Genomic DNA, 21,121 nt, shown 5'->3' on the forward strand with positions numbered 1-21,121 from the left:
CTGTCCGAAGCCAGCGGCCGAGGGACGGAGCTTGGACGTGACCCGCCAGCCCCGCCCCCCCGCAGAGGGCAGCATCCTGCCAACCCGGGATTACTTTCCCCTGAGACCCCAAACAGCATCGCCCAGGCCCAGCGGCTCCCAGTTTCTGGCCCGCAGACATTTGAAGATGATGCACAAACACTGTTTTAAACAGAAAGTGTTGGAGTGAGGATTGCCAAGCAGCAGGTGAGGAATCCAGTCTTCCTCCCGGACCCCCTCCCTTCCCTCGTCCTCCAGCCAGAGCTGCCCCAGTGGTGCTGCCACCCCCCCCCCCTCTCTCTCCTCTGCCTGCAGGTGCCTCCCCGCCGCCCCACCTGCGCCCAGGACGCCGGCCCTGAAGCCCCGGATGGGCTCGCTGACCCCCTTTCAGGAGACCCGGGCCCTAGGTTTGCCGTGTTCATTAGACAAACACGGGATCTTGAGAAATCTATGGAGCTGGACTGTCTGTGACGCACAGAGGTGTGTGGGCCAGCAGATGTGCGAGCGGCCGTTCCTCCCACCGTCTCTGAGGCCCTGAGTGTAGCCTGGGTGCCGGCTCGCCTTCCCTGGAGCCGGACCTGCAGGTCGGGTCAGCGGGTGGCACCGGTACCAGCACCTGTCTGTCCCCTGCTCACTGCTCCTGGGAAGAGAGCTCCCGTCAGCTGCTGGGCAACAACGTAAGTCACACCCGAGTGGCCGCTGCGAAAGCTCAGGCCAAGCCCAGTCTGCGCTTCCACTAGGACGGGCCCGGGAGCTGCAGAGCAGGCGGGGCTCGGAGGGAAGCCGGGGAGCCATGGGAGGGGGGGTAAACTGAGGAAGGGGGCTGGGCCCAGCTGGGCCGCTGCACCCAGGCCATCACGCGGCCAAACGACAGAGCAGGAGCAACAACATCCCAAGAGGCAGCAGCTGGCCCTCAGGGGTCGAAGGAGCGACCTGGGAAAGGGCTGGGGTTGGAAGAGGGGCCCTGCCTCCCGGGCAGAGAGGGGCCCTGGAGGGAACGAGAGGGCGATACTGGCCCACAGCCCGAGGCTCGGCCCCGACAGCAGAGGGGTGCGTGCGAGGGGCGCCCGCCACACACAGGGCTCCTCGGAGAGCAGCCCAGACAGGAGCTCCCAGGCAGCGCTACGTCCCTGCTTCTAAGTGCACAGTAACAAGTAATATTTAACGTAAAACATTACGCCAGGTCCGTGCGGCCCAGACACTGCTTCCTGATAACCAGCATCCAACGCCCGTGGAAAGCAAATACTCTGCCTGGAAAAGTCACAAGATAAATAAGAAACAGTAAGCGAATGACAGACCCGACAGACTCTTTAACAACAATTATAAGAGCACTTTCAACAACCTGTCAACCTCATCACGTCACTGTGGTTGGGGGGAATGCTTATGAAACCGTAAGAGTTAAGCTGAAAGGCGGTCTGAGAAAATAAAAATATACGCTTTAAATAACTTGTAAATTAAATGGGAAGTTTTCGTGCTATAACAACAAAAAGGCATCTTGGTGTCTGAATGTGTGCTAGTGGTTTTTTCCTAAAAGAACAGTTCTTCTGAATCATTTTCACAGCAGCAACCTTTTCGTAGAAAGTCTACTTTGCGAGAATGACGGAGACAAGTAAACTGGCGGCCGCTCTGGCTTTTACTGTTGGGTCTGTAACCCGCTCCCAGCTCGCAGGCGATCGGAACGTCTCCCCTGGGTCCACAGTCGCCCACATCCGAAAACCAAGGGTCGGAATCAGGGAAATGGGCACAACTCCAAGACGCCGCCTGACACAGACCAGCCTGCACCACGCAGACAAAGGAACATAAGTGGACGTTTCCCAAGGCTCACAGGAATTTTTCTTGGGAAACTGTTCAATGTACGTGACTAGTGTATGCATCCTAACGTTAACTACGCACGTAAAGGTTGGGTTTAAGGACGCGAATCACCCCAATAATCCTCGTCTACATTTATTGAGTCACCAGGGGAGCTAACACTTCCCACTCTGTGGGTAGGTCGAGTCCAAAACTTAAGATTTTTTAAGAAGGGAAATTAAATTGAGGTGGCATTGACTATAACCCTAGCATGGTCTACAGTGTCCATGGGGCAAATACATCACACGCATAAAAAGTACCAGGTACATACCTTGTTCTTGTTGTTGTTAAAGTTAGAGGAAGCTAAAAGCCATCGATGAGTAGGATCTTGCCGCGCACAGGCATCTGCGGTGCCTCCGGTGCTATGGGTCGGACTCACCATCTGGGTTCCGCACCTTCGTCCGCTGACGGCACTGACGCTGACATTTTCTTGGTTTGAAGCATGACTATGAGTCTACCTTCTACCAGCTCATCATTTGCTCAAAAATACCCCATAGAATTCCATGATAACGATAGCGAACCACTGTTTCTCTTTCCTTTTGCTTCACACACTTCCTTCTGCTCCAAATCTACCCTTGAGCACTTTCAACGTGCGTTCAAAGAGTCCCGCCCTCATCTGCTTCCACTCACCCTACGGTCCACCCAGGAGACCGTCCGGAAGCTCTGAGAGGCTCCAGGTGGAAGACGGAGGGCAAGGCGCTCAGATCGTGAGGCCCAATCACCTGCCGATCAATGTCCCCGAAGGTGAGCTGAGGGGAAAGGCTGGCGAGTCCCTCCCGGTCCTAAGCCTTTGGCCCGGGGTGGGGGGTCCTGCCGGCCTTCCCTGGTCGTCGGTCGGGGTGACATCGCTGCCATCCCCCAAGACAAGATCCCCAGCCAGGGAATTCGTGCAGAAAGGACGGCCGGCAGCCCTAGCAACTCGCTGCCCTATAAGGAAGTAGGTACCTACCAGCCACAACTGTCCTAAGTGGAGTCATGTAAAAAAACAGGTAATTCTGTGCAGTCACACGAAAAAGTAAAACTCCAGCACCTCAGGAAGTAACTGGTGATTCAGGCCTGAGAACAGCTGCACGCAGAGCCCTCGTGCGCCCGCAGCTGGGTCCGAAGAGCGGACGCCGCCCTGCCCCTGCCATCGACACGGGCGGCGGCTGCAGAGGGTGCGGGATGCCTGGGCTCTCGCTCCTCCTCCTCCTCGGAGGGGAGGCCCCGCTGTTTCCGCGTCCCACACGCAGCCCTTCACTCATTCCTGACGTGCACACTTCTCCCCAGGGACACGCCCACAGCGTTCGCACCCTCCGTGCCCCTGGAGGACACGGGACGTTCCTGGAGACATTCTCCCGTGTGTGTTCCTGACACTCTACCATTTTTGGCAAATAAAGTGGAACCACAAAATGAGATGTTCATATGCTCAGTATTAACTACACCAGCAAGGCAAAGCCACTCATCGGACACAACGGTGGCTCCAGGACACACCGAGGTGACATTTCTTACACACAAATAATGCCGCCTTCCGTTCTGAACTCTGTGCATTTCAAAACGTTATTTCCACCCTGGCGGGTGGCTCAGCTGGTTGGAGTGTCGTCCCTGCACCCAAAGGCTGCAGGTTCAATTCCCAACCAGGCCACACACCAGGTCGTGGGTCAGATTCCTGGTCGGGGCGTGTACAGGAGGCAACCGATGGATGTTTCTCTCTCACATCCGTGTCTCTTTCCCCCCACCCTTCCTCTCTCTTTCAAAAAAAAAAAGAAAAATCAATGAAAACATATCCCCAGGTGGGGATTAAGAAAGAAAAAAATGCTAATTTCAAAAACCTCGAATTAATCAAGGATAATCTGTGTATTTATACACACAGGATTGTATAGTCTCTGCTTGGGTTTTACATATAAAAAGTAAAGTGACCGCAACCATTTATTTTGTATTTCCAGGAAATTCCCTCCTTCAGAACTTCCGGTCCATGATCAGTAACCACCTAGTGACTGGCAAGTTTTAAATCAGGACTAACTTCAAACGCACATAAACACAGAGAGAAACATTCCTTCAAATTACCCCTTCACCACAACAACGATTCCACTTTAATAAATTAATCCGTGGAATAACTCAGGATTCAAAGTGGGAAAATGTAGCTCAGAGATACGACCCCTTCATAAATCCCACCCCCCATGCCCCAAAGCATCCGGAAAGCACTGAGGAAATAATGACCCTAAACATAATCATTTATATCCATATTTTGGCAGGAATTTTACAAATGAACGTGTCGAGAAGAGAATGGCAGACGAGGTACCAATGTCAAAAACGCTGCCGCAGCAAACCCCACGTGGAAACCCCAACGCGTTTACCCAGGTGGCAGCTCCAGGGGCCTCCTCGCACACAGGAGGCGCCCTCTGCAGCGCCAGGGCCTGAGCCAGCCCTGGGGCAGGTGTCCTCTGACCAGTCATGGGAGAACTTAGGGTGCTGCCAGGCTCGGAAAACGACACACACAGCACCCCACACACACACACACAGCCACACAGACACAGCCCCCCCACACACACACACAGCCACACACGCACACACACATAGCCCCCCACACACACACACAGCCCCCCCACAGACACACACACAGCCCGCGAGGACAGGGACTCACTGAGCTGTCTTGCACGTGGGGAGGTGAGTGGGGAGGGGCAGTCGGAACTCGGTCTCTGAAATACAGGGACGTGTCCCATGAAGAGAAGGTGCACTGAGCTGAGCTGAGCGTTTAGCCACTGTCAGAACCAGAACCAGAACCGACACCCGCCAGAAACAAGGCAGACCCTCCCGAGGGGGGACATAACGCGCTCCTGGGCCTGGGCGCCCGGCGTCTCCCGCCGCTGCCCACACCTGCCAACACCTGGAACAGTGCATCCGCCACGCCCAGCAGAGCCCGGGGGGCACCTCCTTCAGGTTGGCTAAGCGACTCCCACACCATCCCCGAATCGCGACAAGCGACGTACAAAGTTTCTGCAAGAAAACTGCGAGATGCGGACAGTCAAAACCGGACGCAGGGACTGGCAGGCAGCCCCTCCCTCCTCCTTCCTGCGCTTCTCGCCACTGCGCAGGGGAGGGCGATCGGACACGAAAATTACCTGAAACATGGGCTCACAGCCACCGGTGACAATGACGAACATCGTCAAGAAGCGCAAGGCCCTGGCCAGGTAGCTCAGTGGTTAGAGCGGCAAGCACGTATGCCAAGGCTGTGGGTTCGATCCCTGGTCAGGGCACATGCACTGATCAACCAATGAATGCGCGGATAAAAGGACAAGTCAGTGTCTCACCCCCCCCCCTCCTCTCTCTCTAAAATCAGTAAATTAAGAGAAAGAAAAAGAAGTTCGCTAACAGGTGTTCTCTCTGGTGGTTTTGCGATAGCTCTTTCTTCAGCTCTCACAGCCATTAGGACAAATTGTCAAAATAAATGCATCCAGACCAGGACTTCAAAGCGACGTAAATTCATTTTAAAAAACTTGTTTGTTTCTTCTTAAATTCATTTACCAATTTCTACTTTTGCGAATGTTGTATCATCCACGTATCTATAGATAGATATTATGAAGATACGTACTGAAATTTTTTATCAAGAAGCTTGAAACTGGTCTGAAAACGAAGAAGTAGGTGGAGAAGGGGCTGGGGTGGAAACGGCGAGCCCGGGGGCCGCACCTGGGGGTGGAGGACTTGGAGAACGGAGCAGGCGGAAGACCAAGGACATACTTTAAGTAGGAAACCGGAAATCGATCCAAGTGGAGGGAAATGGAAAAATAAAACATACAGTGCCTTAAGCCTAATTAATATAGAAATAGATAATTAATATATAAAGGTTAAAAACTATGAATGAATTAACATAGAAACAAATATGTAAAGATGCAAATAACGTTATGTCATAATAAGCCTGACTGACACAAACTAAACAGTTAAAATAGCATTTATTCCGTGTAACTTATTTCAAATAATCATTTAAAAAGGGAAAAATAAAAATTTTAGAAGCCGTTCCAACAGGCGCCTGTGAAGACACGGCTTCGTTCCGTGGGACACTCGGTCGGTCCCCTTGTCCCCCTCCTCCACCCCCCTCCCCGCTCCCCCCCACCCCCGCCTCCCCGCTCCCCCGTCAACAGAAGCAGCTCCGATGGAAGCGGATTTGCAGGTAGAACCAACCAGTCTTAGATTTGGAAGAAAAAAAAGTCTTTCCCTTTTAAAAAAAGATTCTTTGTCCAAAAACAATCCCAGTGCCTAACCGTCTTCAGTTCACAGCATCTGTGTGAGGTCCCGGGAAGTCTCACACGTTTTAAAATCGAATTAAATGAACATGTACTACTTCATACCGATGTACAGCGTCCGCCCATCATTCCATTCATTTTCCTCAAAAACGGGAATCTGTGCAGTGATGGTATCTGGAAGGAGCCGCAACTACAAGCCAGTCCCCCCCCCCCCCCCCCCCAGCGCAGCGTCCCTGCCGTCACTCACATCTCCTCCTACCTTCTTACCAACAGGAGGGGCCGGAGGGTGTAGAGCGGAGGCAACGCGTTTGGTTTCCAGCATCTACACCAGGCGAATCTCATTAATGACGCCAAAGAACCCTTGACAGACAACTCAGGTTTGCGAACTGGCAGGTGGGGAGAGAACATGAGTCCGCCCAACACGCGTGCGGCATGAGCAGGGCGCTGCTCAGTCACGGGGAAGGCAGCTCAGGGTCCGTGGCTCCCAGGCGGGGTCCAACCCGCTTCCGTGAGCACAACCAAGGCCCCGTGCCCGCGCCCCGAGCACCGGCTGTGAAATCTGTTGGAGAAGTGTGATGAGGCCCCTCTGGCTCCCAGCCTCCCCGCCCCCGAGGGAACTGGCACGAAATGATGGCTGCGGATTAGGAAAAGGAGAGGCTCCCTGTGCTTTTCCTTCTCTGAGCATCTATTTTGATCATCTGTCCTCTGCATCACAGTCCCAACAGCTCCGGAGCGTCGATTTCTCCCCCGTCCCAGACGCTGGGAGAGCGAGCTACGAGGTGGGGAGACAGGGGCTTCCATCCACGGCCGCATGGAAGAGTGGGATGTGGTTTTGGGTTCCCCTCCCCTCCCCCCCTTCCTTCCAGCAGGGACGGACATGACTGATGGGACTGCAAACAGGAGGAACGCTGCACCGGAGACAAAGAAAGAACGGCTTCGAGAGTGCCCGCCCTCCAGTCCTCAGGCCGCCCGCCCTTCCCGGGGTCAAGATGCTCGTCCAGGGTGCACCCCACATCCCGGAGCGCCCGTCGGCGGGGACGCCAGGAGCTGTGGGTAACGCTTCAGGCCTCTGCGTTTCCTGCCGAACCTCCTGTCTGTGGGGCTGGCCCAGGCCACTGATTGGACCCAGGGCCCACGCAATCCACGGATGCCTTTCACTCTGGGCCCACCATGGACCCCCTGCTCCCACCGTGGACCCCCTGCTCCCACCGTGGACCCCTGCTCCCACCGTGGACCCCCTGCTCCCACCGTGGACCCCTGCTCCCACCGTGGACCCCCTGCTCCCACCGTGGACCCCTGCTCCCGGCTTTATCTCCGTTCCCTGAGGCCTGGGCGAGTGTGGGCTCACTCGGCGAGACTTCTGATGCAGAATGAATCCGTTTTCCTCTGGGTAGCCTGTCCCAGGAAGGGCCTCGCCCTTGGGGATGAAAGTGGCCGAAGGAACAGGTCCCCACTCACTAAGAAACCCTCAGGGAAAGGCCGGGGGGATCGCAGGCAGGAGGCCACCAGCCCTCTGACAGCAGCACCCCCTGAGCAGCTCCCACACGCGTCAGGCCCGGAGCCCTCCGCTGGCTGCTCCCCTGCAAACACGTTTTAAGATTCTTCCCTCGTTCTACTCTAGAGCGAGCCCCCAGGACTCCACTCAGCATCTCCTCTGTCTCCACGGACACAGTTCACCCAACAGTCTTCAGGCTCAGGTCTGGCTGAGGAGGGCGAACAGGTCCGTCAAGACTTTCAGAGCAATGGACGGGGAAGGGAAGCCATGGGAGCCAGGAGCAAAGGCTGAGAGCGCAGCAAGCGACTATACCACAGGGAGAAAACACAGAGAAATGTGGACAAAGGCCTGAGGAGTCCTGAAGAAAGAACAGGAAGCAGGGAAATCAGCAAAGGTGCACACGTGGCAGACAAAGTGAGAAGACAAACAGGATGGAAAACAGTAACGAGAGAAAGAGCAAAACTAAGAGGGGAAGAAAACAGCTAGGTACCCTCCTTTGCTAAACCAGCACTTCTTCCATCAGAAGAAGAAAGAAAAAGGGGAAAAAGAAGAAAGAAGGAGGAGGAGGAGATGAGGAAGAGGAGGAGGAGGAGGAGGAGCAGATGAGGAAGAGGAGGAAGAGAAGGAGAAGATGAAGAAGAGGAGGAGGAGGAGGAGGAGGAGGAGATGAGGAAGAGGAGGAGGAGGAGATGAGGAAGAGGAGGAGGAGGAACAGATGAGAAAGAGGAGGAAGAGAAGGAGAAGATGAAGAAGAGGAGGAGGAGGAGCAGATGAGGAAGAAGAGGAGGAGGAGAAGGAAGAAGGAGAAAAACCACCAAGAACAGAGTTAACTCGAGCAGCAGGAAACAATAATGGGAAGGTCGGCCTCCTGATTTCCATTAAAGGCTGTAGCCAGAGAAGGAGGTGAAAGTCTCTTTTTAATGAAAATGCTCGCAGAGTCTTTAATCTTCCCCAGATTAGACCCTTAGACAATTTAAGTTTCAACTTTAACACCTTCAACGAATGTGATGGTCCCTGGTCTGTGTCTCCCCCTTTGCTCTCTCCCTGCCCCTCCGCCTCTGCTTCTCCCGTCACCTGCCTCCCTCGGCAAGAAACCGGCCTGGACAGCAGCGAAGGGGACCGAGGCCCATCGGGTCCGCGGCTCCTGAAACGTCCATCAAGTTACCAGCCACCTCTGCTCTCCCACCCCCACTCCACATCCACGGAGCGACCAGGCCCCCTGCTCTCGGGAAGCTTGGCATCAGCATAAACCAAGGACGGTAGCAGAGTTTGTCTGTTGTTGTGGGAAGAGACACGATATTTAAGCCGCACACAGTATCGTCCCCATGCCAGGTGCCGAGAGCCGGCGTGGCCTGCGCGGATATTGAAGTTGTGCGGTACAGGCAGAAACGGTAGGAATAAGGCGTCCTGCTGCTGTTCTATTCCACAGAGCTGAGCAGAAGGGCAACCCCCTGGCAGAAACTCAACAACCAGTGAGCACAAGTAGAGCTTGAAGTTTGTTTTCTTAGCGACTTGAATGTGAAAGTTCCCCTTTCCCGAGAGATAAGCACCCTTACCTCAGGCGTGACTCCTTGCAGCAGGGTACACAGGGCCCTGTCAGCCAAGCCCTCAGGCCTTTCCCCGAATGTGGGTGTCGATTCTACGCCAGAAGCTTCCTTTAAAGCGCCAGCTACTCCAGCGAAAATAGAACCATACTAATTGCCTGCACTTGGGATTCTCCGGAAGTCACGCATTCTCGGGGAAAATGCATTAAATGAAGTCAGATATATAGGAGCTAGAAAATGTAAGGAAACCCACAAACAAGACCTATACACACCCAACAGAAGGCTAAAACCAAAGAGACCGACAACACGAATGTCAGCAAGAGGCACAACTCGAACGCTCAGGCGCCGGCAGGTGTAACAGGTTCCGGAGTTTTCATCCAGTTACAACCGACAGTGAACGCTAACATTCCCCACCCGACACCACAGCCCAGCACTTCCATTCCTCTCGAGAGAAAAAAAACACAGGTCTGTCCACAAGAAGGTCTACAGAGGAAGGGTCTCCACAACTTCATTCACAATAACCCGGCCTTTAAAATAACCAAAACATCTAACAGGAGAACCAAGAAGAAGTTACGACACAGTCATACGATGGACAACGACTCCGCAACTGAAAAAACAAACACACACACAGTATGAATGCATCCTGCAGACATGGGGCCGAACAAAAGCCGCCGGCCACCAAAAGGAGGACATCTGTGTGATTCCACTGACAGGAAGTCCTAGAACACGCACGACCAATCAGAACGCTGAGACCAGCTCCTTCTGCAGGAGCCTCACCCGTTGGAAAGGGCTGAGAGGGAAATTTCTAGGACAGTGGTTCTCAACCTTCCTAAAGCCACGACCCTTTAATACAGTTCCTCATGTCGTGGTGACCCGCAACCATAAAATTATTTTCGTGGCTACTTCATCACTGTAATGTTGCTACTGTGATGAGTCGTCATGTAAATATCTGATACGCAGGATGTATTTTCATTGTTACAAATAGAACATAATTAAAGCATAGTGATGAATCACAAAAACAATATGTAATTATATATGTGTTTTCCGATGGTCTTAAGCGACCCCTGTGAAAGGGTCGTTCGACCCCCAAAGGGGTCGTGACCCACAGGTTGGCGACCCACAGGTTGAGAACCACTGTTCTAGGAGGAAGCAACGACCTTAGGAAGGTGGGTAACATGAGCGCATGGGTTTTGTCAAAATCCCTCCTTCTGTACATTTACCGTTTACAGATGACACTGCATGTAAATGTTACACTGAAATCACAGCAGTGATAACTATAAGGAACCACTGACCGCTACTCAGTTCGTCTGCTCACTGTGATGACACGAGTAAGCAATTCTTTACTGACGAGTATTCTAGACTGAAGAGACGAGTGAACACGAGGGATGAGGGGAGCTGGGTTTCTCGCTGCTGGAGAGGACGTAACAGACACGAAAAGGAAGGACTGGGACACACCGGGGCTGTTGGGTTAAATCAGAAGAAGCAACGAGAACAGCGTTTCCAGAAGAGAAGAATGCACCGATGTGTATGGATATGCATATGTGTCACTTAGGAACTATATGGGTGTATTCTGTTAAGTATGCATATGCATTTCCTAATTCTGCCTGATGCAGGGTCTAGAGTGGATGTACTTCTAGCGGTGAGCAGATGTCCACATCTTGGTTTCAAAACACCACTGTCCCCATAAAGGAAGCAGCGCTCTCGGAATAAAGGCTGGTGGCAGGGCTGAGACAAGAACAGGCACCAAGTCCTCAAATGATGACGGAGACACAGTAAAACGGCTCGGAATCCAGTCTGAAGGGACTCCTATTGGCTAAATCTGGGGCAACCTGGGCACCAAAAAATGACAGCAATGAATTATGACCCAGTGAGTAAGATAAAAACTCAGAAGACCATGGTGATAAGAGTAGACGAATGAAATAATAAGAAAGGGTAGTGGCCCTGACCGGTTTGGCTCAGTGGATAGAGCATCGGCCTGCGGACTGAAGGGTCCCAGGTTCAATTCCGGCCAAGAGCATGTACCTGGGTTGCGGGCACATCCCCAGTAGGGGGTGTGCAGGAGGCAGCTGATGGATGTTTCTCTCTCATCGATGTTTCTAACTCTCTATACCTCTCCCTTCCTCTCTGTAAAAAAATCAATAAAATATATTTTTTTAAAAAGAAAAAGAAAGAAAGGGTAGTGTAGCAAGAGGCCACCCAGTAAATATAAACTCTACAGAGTGAAAGTGGATGTTTTATGAGGATGGCTGTCCTGTCCGAGCATCTTCCCGCACTTCACTGGTGACTCTCGAAGGGATCAGAGTAACTTACAGTCGAGGGGTCGGTGGGTGCCACCTCAGACCGGTGCTCGGCATTAACAGCATCAACGGGGGACAAACCAGCTCCCGGGCTTGCCGGCCCGAAGCGCTGCGCAGGCCCAGCATGCTTGGGGGTTCCTGCCGGGACGGATACGACCCCCGTGCGATCACGGAAACGTCACACCGGCCCAAACACAGCTGGGCCCTCCACGGTGCTCGTCGAGAAAGACAGAGGCTGGGAGGGCATCCAGGCGGGAGGAATCGCAAGAGACACGCCAGCAGTGTTGTGCGCGGTCCTTGTCGTGGGTGAGGAAAGTACAGGGTGTCCCAGGGTGCACAGCTGGGAGCCCAGTGACGTCGCCTCCCTCCAGGTTCCACCCCTGGAAGTAGTCATTATTCAGAGGGTGCATGCCTTGTGGGGGACACCCTGCATGTCGCTCTAAGGACATGGCTGTAACAACTGCTGAGATGTGAGCACCACGTGCGGGGCAAAGGGTAGTATTCCCCGGTGCGTGTTTTCCACCCTGGTTTCGGGGAGCGAGCTGTGGTGAACTAGGGGTGCGTTGGTTCTTAGGGCAGACACAGGGCGCACTTAGAAGGGTCTGATGGCTGCAACCTCCTCTCAAGTGACCAAGAGAAAGAGCGTGATGACAGGGAGAGACAGTGATGACAGAGAGCCAATGGGGTAAGCCGTAAACTATTGGAAGTCGGGTAAACGGCAGTATGGGTAATTGTAGGCATTAGTTTTGCAAATCTCTATAAACTTGGAATTGTATCAAAATAAGTTACCAAAAACCACACACACACAAAAATATGTCCGTGGCCAATGTTTACATTCGCTCCATCAATTCTCACACCTGGGTTCCAAAACGCTTACGGGTTTTCTGTAAGAAAGCAGGTTCTGGGGCCCAATGAACGGACTCCCTGTAACCCCTCCTCGAGGAGCCGCAGTGGCTGTAATCGAGCTCCCAGTCCACTGGACTCAGGCCAACATCTCCACAAGGATCGGTGCCGGGGACGCTGGCTAAAATGGAACACCTATTAAATGCTCACAGAAATACCAACGCTCTGCGGAGAACAGCGGGGGAGCCGCCGTGTCTCGTACCCACACTTCCTCCATGCGGGTCGCTGAAGACGCATTTGTGCCAGGAAAACGAAATGAGAGAAGAGACCTACACACACACACACACACACACACACACGGGCAGTGTGAGCTGCACACGTAGGAGGAAAATGACAGGAATCTAAAAAACATCTAAATCCCCCACTTGGTCTCAGACGGCAGCTCCCGCAGGCTATACGTGCAGAGAGGGTAGACATTCGGTGAACTGCATGTTTGCTTTCTCCAGTCGTTCACCTGAACACGTCACACTCCATGTTCCTCTCAGTCTGATTCTTCCGTGAACCATAGAGCAGAACAGCTTCCGCGCCTTAGTGAGCACCTACTGTGCGCCACAGGCAGGGGTGCCATGATAAAGAAGATGCAGCTCCTGCCACCCATGAGCTCCCCGTCTCCAGAGGGAGGTGCCGTCCAAGATGCGCCTGGCCACAGGCACACAAAGGCGCGGCCAGGCAGAGGGTCAGGGAGGGCAGAGGAGGGGCAGGGAGGGCAGAGGAGGGGCAGGGGGGGCAGAGGAGGGGCAGGGAGCTCTGGGGAGACAGCATGCCAACTGGAATAACAAGCAAAGCCTCAGTGCCTTTGGAAACAAACTATTCAGTAGGTATTTTCAAACGTCATGTTAGCCACCCATGTCAGCTCCTAGATGGCTCACCGTCGTGTGTTTAAAAATGGAAACGAAGCCCTGGCCGGCGTGGCTCAGTGGTTGAGCATCGACCTGTGAACCAGGAGGTTACGGTTCAATCCCGGTCAGGGCACATGCCCGGGTTGCGGGCTCCATCCCCAGTGGGGGGCGTGCAGTAGGCAGCCGATTGATGATTCTCTCTCATCGTTGATGTCTCTCTCTCCCTCTCCCTTCCTCTCTGAAATCAATAAAAATGTATTTTCTAAAAATGGAAACTAAAATATACCCATCAGCTACGGACTCCCAGGTACAGTTCAAAACCGAAGGACTGGGACCCTGAGTTTGCTGTACCCTGGCCTCTCACCATTCTTTGCCAGGCAGGTGCTCAGGGGGAGGAGTGAGGTCACGGGGAGAGGGGAGGAGAGAGAACAGGCCGGCCCACTGAAGGGAGCGGGCGGGCGGGCGGGCGGGCGGGCGCGGGGGCGTACCTGCCAGCTGGCACTGGTTGATCTTGTGCTCGGTGATGTCGCTCAGCGACTCGAACACCTGCAGGCAGCTGTCGCAGCTGTGCACCGCCTCGTCCTCCAGCTCCTCCGCGTCCTCCGGCCGCTTCTTGCCGTCTAGCGCCTCGCCATCCTCGGGCTTGTCCTCCAGCTTACAGTTGGGGTCTGCGAGGAAACCGAGACGTGAGCACAGGGCGACAGACAGTCACATGTCATCTTCTCGCGCCCCAGGACAGAAGCTCGATGGGGGGGTGTGGGGGGGCTGGACTGCAGATTCTACGACAGGAGAATCCAAAGCGAGTCTCCCCAGCGCTTCCCAGCTCCTGGTGACTGGGAGCCTTCCTCCTCCCGCCACCGTGCGCCCTGGCCCGTCTCCTCTCTCACACGATCTGCCACCCTGCGACGTCTAGGGGGCTCTGCTTAGAAGAAGAAGAGACAACTCACCCCTAAAATCAAACAGTCTCCCGGGAAAGGAATACGAAAACACTGAGCTGAGGCGTGAATTCCTTTTCTGCTAAATACACTCTTTCGGGGAAATTACCAGAGTTAGCCGGGAGTCTGGAGAAGCCGAGCTAATCACCATGGGGCACGGAACTGACCTTTACTCAGAGCCCGCTCCCCACACAGCTGCCCCATTATCTGCTCGAGGGCGAGGGCCACACAGCTCCGCCGCGCAGCCAAGCACCCCCGCTCCCTCGCAGACCCAACTCCCAGGGCCAGGACGTGCGTGGGTGGGTCTCCCGTTTTGAAAACCAGTGAAAAATGGAACGAAACGGCCGAAGAACAATTGCAAATTACAATCGAGTCAGCCGTCTGAGTTGGCGCTCTCAGCAGCGAAAGCCAAGTGAATGGGGAAACCACCAACAGTTCCAGTCCAGCCCTAAGCGCGCGACCTACCCGGCCGTGGGGAGCCAGAGAGGGGACCACGGGAGTGTGTTCAGCGGAAGCTCAATGAAAACTGGAAATACTTTTTGATTCTTTAACGTCTGTGAGAGAAGTAACCCCAACCTTCACGGTGTGCAGGACAGCACCGTGGGGAGGGGGAGAGACTGTGCCTCTTTAGGGGTGATTGGGACAATATAATCGGCGGCATAAGTTAGAAGACATTGATTTCTAAAGGCAGAAAGTCCTCCAAAGTCGGACACAAGCTGTCTCAGGATAGAGCCGTCAGTGAAATAGTTACCAAAACGAGTCGCATCAAAACACCTCAGAAATACGTAATGCATCGTCTGTACCCACAAACTTTTTAACATGGGAGGAAAAATCTGTGACGTGTACGATCGAGAATTCACAGAAACAAATGGAGTCCAGCTTTCTCGGAACAGTCAGCACGTGTCGGAGAGCGCTTTCTGCTCTCTGACATGTAACAGGCTTCGACCGACACACCTTCCTTCTACAGTAACTGCGTTCCCTTTCCGTTTTTTAATATTTCTACTGATTTCAGAGAGGAAAGGAGAGGGTGGGAGAGAGAACCATCAACAATGAGAATCACCAATCAGCTGCCTCCTGCATGCCCCCCACCCACCGGGGGACGGAGCCCGCAACCCGGGCCTGTGCCCTGACCAGGAATCGAACCGTGACCTCCCAGTCAGAGGTCGACGCTCACCCACGGAGCCACACCGTCGGGCTGTTCCCCTTTTGCTGGCCGCTGTTCCAAAGCCTTGCTCCATATCGGTGATAACCTGAACGGTATCACCACTCTGCAAACGAGCCACGTACGCCAAAGTCAACTACATCCAACATATATCTTGATGACAAAAAGCAGACTTCCCATCTCAGAGCAAGTAGTAGAATTTGTTTGTTTTAAAAAAAGAACGTCGTGTTTAAGTAAATTGGTAATTCGGGTTGATTTGCCATCTGGAAAATTATCATCTCAACACTCTACACAGTGGCTGTTTCAACATCCTGGGTCCAGACCACTCATTGGGGGGGGGGGGGGCACGGCACCCTTCCCGCCTGCCTGGGGCTTCGCCCAGCACAGCACCATGTCCAGGTGAGGGCTGAGTAATGTGACTTAGCGATGAGAACAAGGTGACGGAGGAAGGAGGCGCTCACGTGAACAGCCCTGTGGGTGCTGGTGCTGCTCCTGGCCGCCAGCAGGCCAGGTGCCCCAATGACAAAGCATCTGAACCGCCTGCACTCCCTCCATCGACGCTCTGCGCTCTGACCCGCCAGCCTGGACGTCGCTGGCCTCATGCTTCATCTGCAGCTGCAGACGCAACAACGGGGTCGTGCGTGGCTCAAAGCCCTGGACAAACTCCAGCCAAGTGGTAGAGCAGAGAGCAATCCCGCAAAGCAGGCCACTGTCCCAGCTATGGCAGATCAGCCCCACCCTCAGCCCTCGGGAAGGCATCCCCCACACGGACCCCCCCGGGCTCTGGCTATGAGCTCCCAGTCTCCCCACGCGGCTGGGGACCCGCGGGCGCCGGCTGAACGCTTATGCCATCATTGAAATGCCACACGGGGAGTTTGTGGGCCTGTTTCTAAATCAGGACACACTAGGAATGCCTTAAGGAGTGCGCAGGGGACAGCGGTGAGCCGCCTTCCTCATGATTCACCTCGGACACTTGACACGAACCTAATGTCAAAAACACGGAACAACAGGAAGGCAGGCCTGACGCTCCAGCTCTCAGAGCTAAAGGACTGCAGCCCGCGCTCGGCACGGAGGGTCATTGTGACGCTAATAAGAACCCGTTTGGTTTCCAGGCCTCCATTTGCAGGCGGAGCCCTTCAGGGACCCGTCAGGCAGGCGTCTTCACCGCTGCAACCTCAGGCCTCAGCCTCCAGCCGGCGGGCGAGTGTGTCTGTAGGTCCCACTGCGGAGGGACCCTGGGCGGGGGGTGCATGGCCTGGGTGCCTGGGCGTCGTGAGAGCTGGCATCCCGTCTCGCTCCTCCTAAGTAGATGCTTTCTCGTCTCCACCTTCCTGACAATTCTTTCTCGCCCCGAATTCAAACGGTGTGCTTATTTCGGCTGTGGGTTCCCATTCCTAGTGTCAGCGGCTGTCAGAAGATTCTAGAAAGCTCACGTTGTCCACCATTGCTTCCCCACAGGTGGCTGCACTGCAGTAACTGCACAGGGCCTTCGTTAGGGAGTTTTTATGAACTCCTTTGAGGTCCAATCATGAAAAATAATTGTACAGTGGGGCCTTGACTTACGAGTGTCCCGACTAACGAGTTTTTCGAGATCTCGCCCGATTTTTTGCTTTGAGTTGCGAGCTAAAACTTGGGTTACGAGCCAGCTTCAGATATCCCACCGCTAGTTGGCGCAGCGAATGTCACAGTGAATGCCACAACATCAGCCCAGCATCACGTGTCTCACTCGTTCACTTTTTGATTTGACATACGAGTAATCTGAGTTACGAGCTCCGTTACAGAACGAATTAAACTCGTAAGTCAAGGCCCCACTGCATTATGCTGTTCGCCATCCAAACCTCCGACTCCAACGAAGGGGCTGTAAATCCAGGGGCCTGCCTGGAAGCGGTCCCCCCCGACACCCCTGCAGGAACAACGGGGTTCCTCCAACTCCACGGTGCCAAGGACAGGCCGGTAAATCCCCACACGCTGGGACTGCAGCCCCATCTCAGCTGCAGGCCCTGCTCTCGGCCTTGGCCCGAAGGATGCCCGGACGGCTCCATCCATGATGGTGAGCTCACCTGCACAGCCAGCTCCGCCCCGCCCCATCCCTCGAAGGGGTGCGGCGAACCCTGGATTTAGAGTGTCCCAACCTGGATAAAAGGCTTAACTTTGTTTTTGTCTTGGTTTCTTTTAAACCTACTTTTATTTTTCAGAGAGGAAGGGAGAGGGAGAGAGAGATAGAAACATCAGTGATGAGAGAGAATCATGGATCGGCTGCCTCTTGCACCCCCCACACTGGGGATGGAGCCCGCAAACCGTGCCTGTGCCCCGACCGGGAATCGAACCCTGACCTCCTGGTTCATAGGTGGATGGTCAACCTCTGAACCACGCCGGCCGGGCAAAAGGCTTAATTTTTGAGCAAAGAAAACAATTATTATTACAAAAACGAAGGGCAGCTTTCTGTGTCCAGTTCTGCTGACATGGCCTCTTCCCGGTACATGAAGGGGTCTGGGTTCCCCATGGGGATCGCCGGCAGGTGGCTCTTGTCTTCGCATCCTCCGCCTTCCTCGGGGTTGTTATGGCTACAACTCGGTTTCATAAAATCACAACTTTGGGGAACATGAAAAACTGCCCCGGCGTGAACGTGCTGGAGACCATAAACCCTGGACTTGAGCTGATTCCAAGTGTGGGAGCAGCGTCAGGCCAAGCGGAGCAGCAGAAATTCTGTGCAGTTCGTGTAGAAGTGAGGCGCCCCCGCATTTACTTTTTATCACCTGTGCGAACGTCAAGGGAAAGTACTGGAATCCGCAGGCCAGCGCGGCGGCCTGGCAGGCACGGCCCGTGTTCCTGAAACTCGGCGGACGCGTCTCCCTGTGCAGCCAGGATCCCGAGCCGGATCCAAGCAAACCCGCCGAGCCCCGGAGAGAACCACCCGCTTCCCCCCCATCGGCCGCACAGGACCTCCTCCCTAGCCGCTCGCACCGAAAAGCACGGGCAGCGGAAAGAAAGGCCCGGCGGTCATGTGGCCGTCACGACTACCAGGCGAGGCCATTCCCGCAGCTCGCGGTGAAAGCTCCGTCTCAGTCTCTCTCTGCGCCCCACAGCGTCCACGGCCGTCAGACTACTACGCCCTGGCTGCCCGTTTCTAACTCAGGACTTTACACAAAGCGACTGACCGAGTGTAAGAGCTGGACACCAAGTGTCACTCCAGACCCTTCTGGCGCCGGGACAGCCAGGCCTCTGGCGCGGGAGCAGGAGACATAACGAGGCTCCGCTGGCTCATTCCTGCCCAAAGCCGACCGGACGCCCCAGAGTCCACTTCTATGAGAGGAGCAGGGACGTGGGGTTCAGAGGAGGATGTACATATGAAAGTAGGAGATTCCTTAACAACGAAGACTGGCAAGAGATGAATGAACCCAAAATACTGCTCTTACACACACACACACACACATGCACACACAAACACACACACGCACACACAGAGACACACGCACATGCACACACAGACGCGCACACGCGCGCACGCAGGCACAGACAACCCTTGCATGCAACCACAGGTACTCGCCCCCACAGACCCCAGATGCACACACTAAACCCGCACACAGACAAAGGCAACACCCGCGCACACACAGGCACACAGACACAGACGCGCACACGCGCACACACAGACGCGCACGTGCACACACATGCACGCACACAGACACACACACATGCACGCACACACGCGTGCGCACACACACAAACTTAACACTGGCCCATTTCCTAACACTCTATTCTCTGGTCACAGCCAGTTTTTCACCAAATTAAACCACCACGTTATGAAGCCCTCATGTGAACGTCACCCACACCTTGCCAATTAAGTTCAAGAAATTACACACTAAAATGTGTCTACTGACTTAAAAAAAAAAAGGCAAACGCAAACAAGGCCTGCCTTCACTGTGAGGCCATGACCTCCCGGATCCGAACGCCCTAAAACGGTGGAAAATAAACGCTCGGGAAAAAGTGGGCCCAGCGTCGCATGAGGAGTAACTAGTGCAAAGGGAATGTTTCTGTCGCTTTAGGAGGCTGTGTGCGCGTTCTTCCAAGGACGGCTTCTGACAATAAAAAGCAGGTTAAAACCTCCTGTCCTGCCGACCGGCGTGGCTCAGTGGGTGAGCGTCCGCCTATGAACCAGGAGGTCAGGGTTGGATTCCTGGTCAGGGCACAGGCCCGGGTTGTGGGCTCGATCCCCAGTGGGGGGCGAGCAGGAGGCAGCTGATAAGTGATTCTCTCTCAGCATTGATGTTTCTCTCTCTCTCCCTCTCCCTTCCTCTCTGAAATCAACAAAAATATATTTAAAAAAACAACCCGTCTTATTTTCAGGAACTCCATGGTAAGTAAGCAAACACATAGTTTGCACAAATATGTTCTAAGCTCACCCCCCCCATCACTCTAACTGACGCACCGCAGGTTAACAACCGCCGTGTGCCAATAACCGTGAACAGCCTCGCGCTGTGTGTGAGCTCACACGTGTGCACACAGCCAGCTCTGGGCAGGCGGCCCACGTGGACGTCTGTCCCTAAAAGGAGACCCAGATGCCCTCTGTGTGGAGGGAACCCTGGCGGAGGGCAGCCCCTGCAGGTGAGCTCCCATCACAGGAGAGCAGGGGAGCTACCTGGAGTCCAGGAGCCTCCCCTTTTCAAAATCCGAGGGGCGGGGCCTCGGTGAGCGCTTCCCGGGCTCTGGCTGGGCCTTCTCACCGACCCCCAAGACGAGCAGATTTAGGGGATGGACAGCGGCCCCGGACGGAAGCGGGTTGGGCTTCCAGACTGTGCAGCCTGCAGGCCCCGCCCGCTGGTCCCCACGCCCGCTCCCTGGTCCCCCACTCCCGCCCGCAGGTCCCCCACTCCCGCCCGCTGGTCCCCCACTTCCGCCCCCTGGTCCCCCACTCCTGCCCCCTGGTCCCCCACTCTCGCCCGCTGTCGCTGTCCACTGCCTCCTCCCCCCCCTCCCCGTCAGAAAAGGTAAACAAACAAAGCAGAAAGCAAAGCAGCTGGTGGGCTGGCTGAGGAGGAGCATCCCACACATGGGCAGGGCAGGGACTGCCACCCCGGGACCCAGCAGGTCCCGGCTCATGGGGCCCAGGGTGAAAGGAGCACTTCCCTTCCCCTGCGATGTTCACTTTCCCTCCAGGCTCCCCTCCGAGTCACAGGCAACAAGGAAAACATCCCTGAACCCTTCCATGCACTTGTTCTCTCCTTTGTCTAGAACAGCGGTTCTCAACCTGTGGGTCGCGGCCCCTTTGGGGGTCGAACGACCCTTTCACAGGGGTCACCTAAGACCGTCAGAAAACACATATATAATTACATATTGTTTTTGTGATTAATCACTATGCTTTAATTATGTTTCATTTGTAACAATGAAAATACATCCTGCATATCAGATATTTACACGACGATGCATAACAGTAGCAAAATTACAGTTATGAAGTAGCAACGAAAACAATTTTATGGTTGGGGGTCCCCACAACATGAGGAACTGTATTAAAGGGTCACGGCATCAGGAAGGTTGAGAACCACTGGTCTAGAAGGTCGTCTCAGGCAGGAAGAGCTGCCTGTTAAAGGAAACCAGTGCTGGCGGTGGAATGTCTGTGGTTTTGCTTATCTGCTCCCGGCTCTATCCTGGCCCTTGAAGGCGAAGGGAGGCAGCCCACAGGCGCTGCTCCCCGAGAGCAAGCCAAGGCGGGCCCATCACCCCCCACACACACGAGGACAAGGCGGGCCCATCACCCCCCTCCACACACACAGGAGGACAAGGCGGGCCCATCACCCTCCTGTCCACCCTCCTGTCCACCCTCCTGTCCACAGGAGGACAAGGCGGGCCCATCACCCCCCACACA

The 21,121-nt window shown here is 54.6% G+C and overlaps 1 protein-coding gene across 1 annotated transcript in view; it reads right to left on the bottom strand.

Annotated features, from left to right (window-relative positions):
* The window catches only part of ZNF521 (zinc finger protein 521), a 248,126-nt gene extending 234,292 nt beyond the window's left edge, over window positions 1–13,834 (bottom strand). The window contains exon 1 of the mRNA XM_006105409.3: window positions 13,653–13,834. The gene's annotated coding sequence lies outside the window, so the exon portion shown is untranslated. The remainder of the gene's footprint in view (window positions 1–13,652) is intronic.
* Window positions 13,835–21,121: the final 7,287 nt, after the last annotated feature.

This window comes from Myotis lucifugus, unplaced genomic scaffold (assembly GCF_000147115.1).
Source record: "Myotis lucifugus unplaced genomic scaffold, Myoluc2.0 scaffold_681, whole genome shotgun sequence".
Classification (NCBI taxonomy): domain Eukaryota; kingdom Metazoa; phylum Chordata; class Mammalia; order Chiroptera; family Vespertilionidae; genus Myotis; species Myotis lucifugus.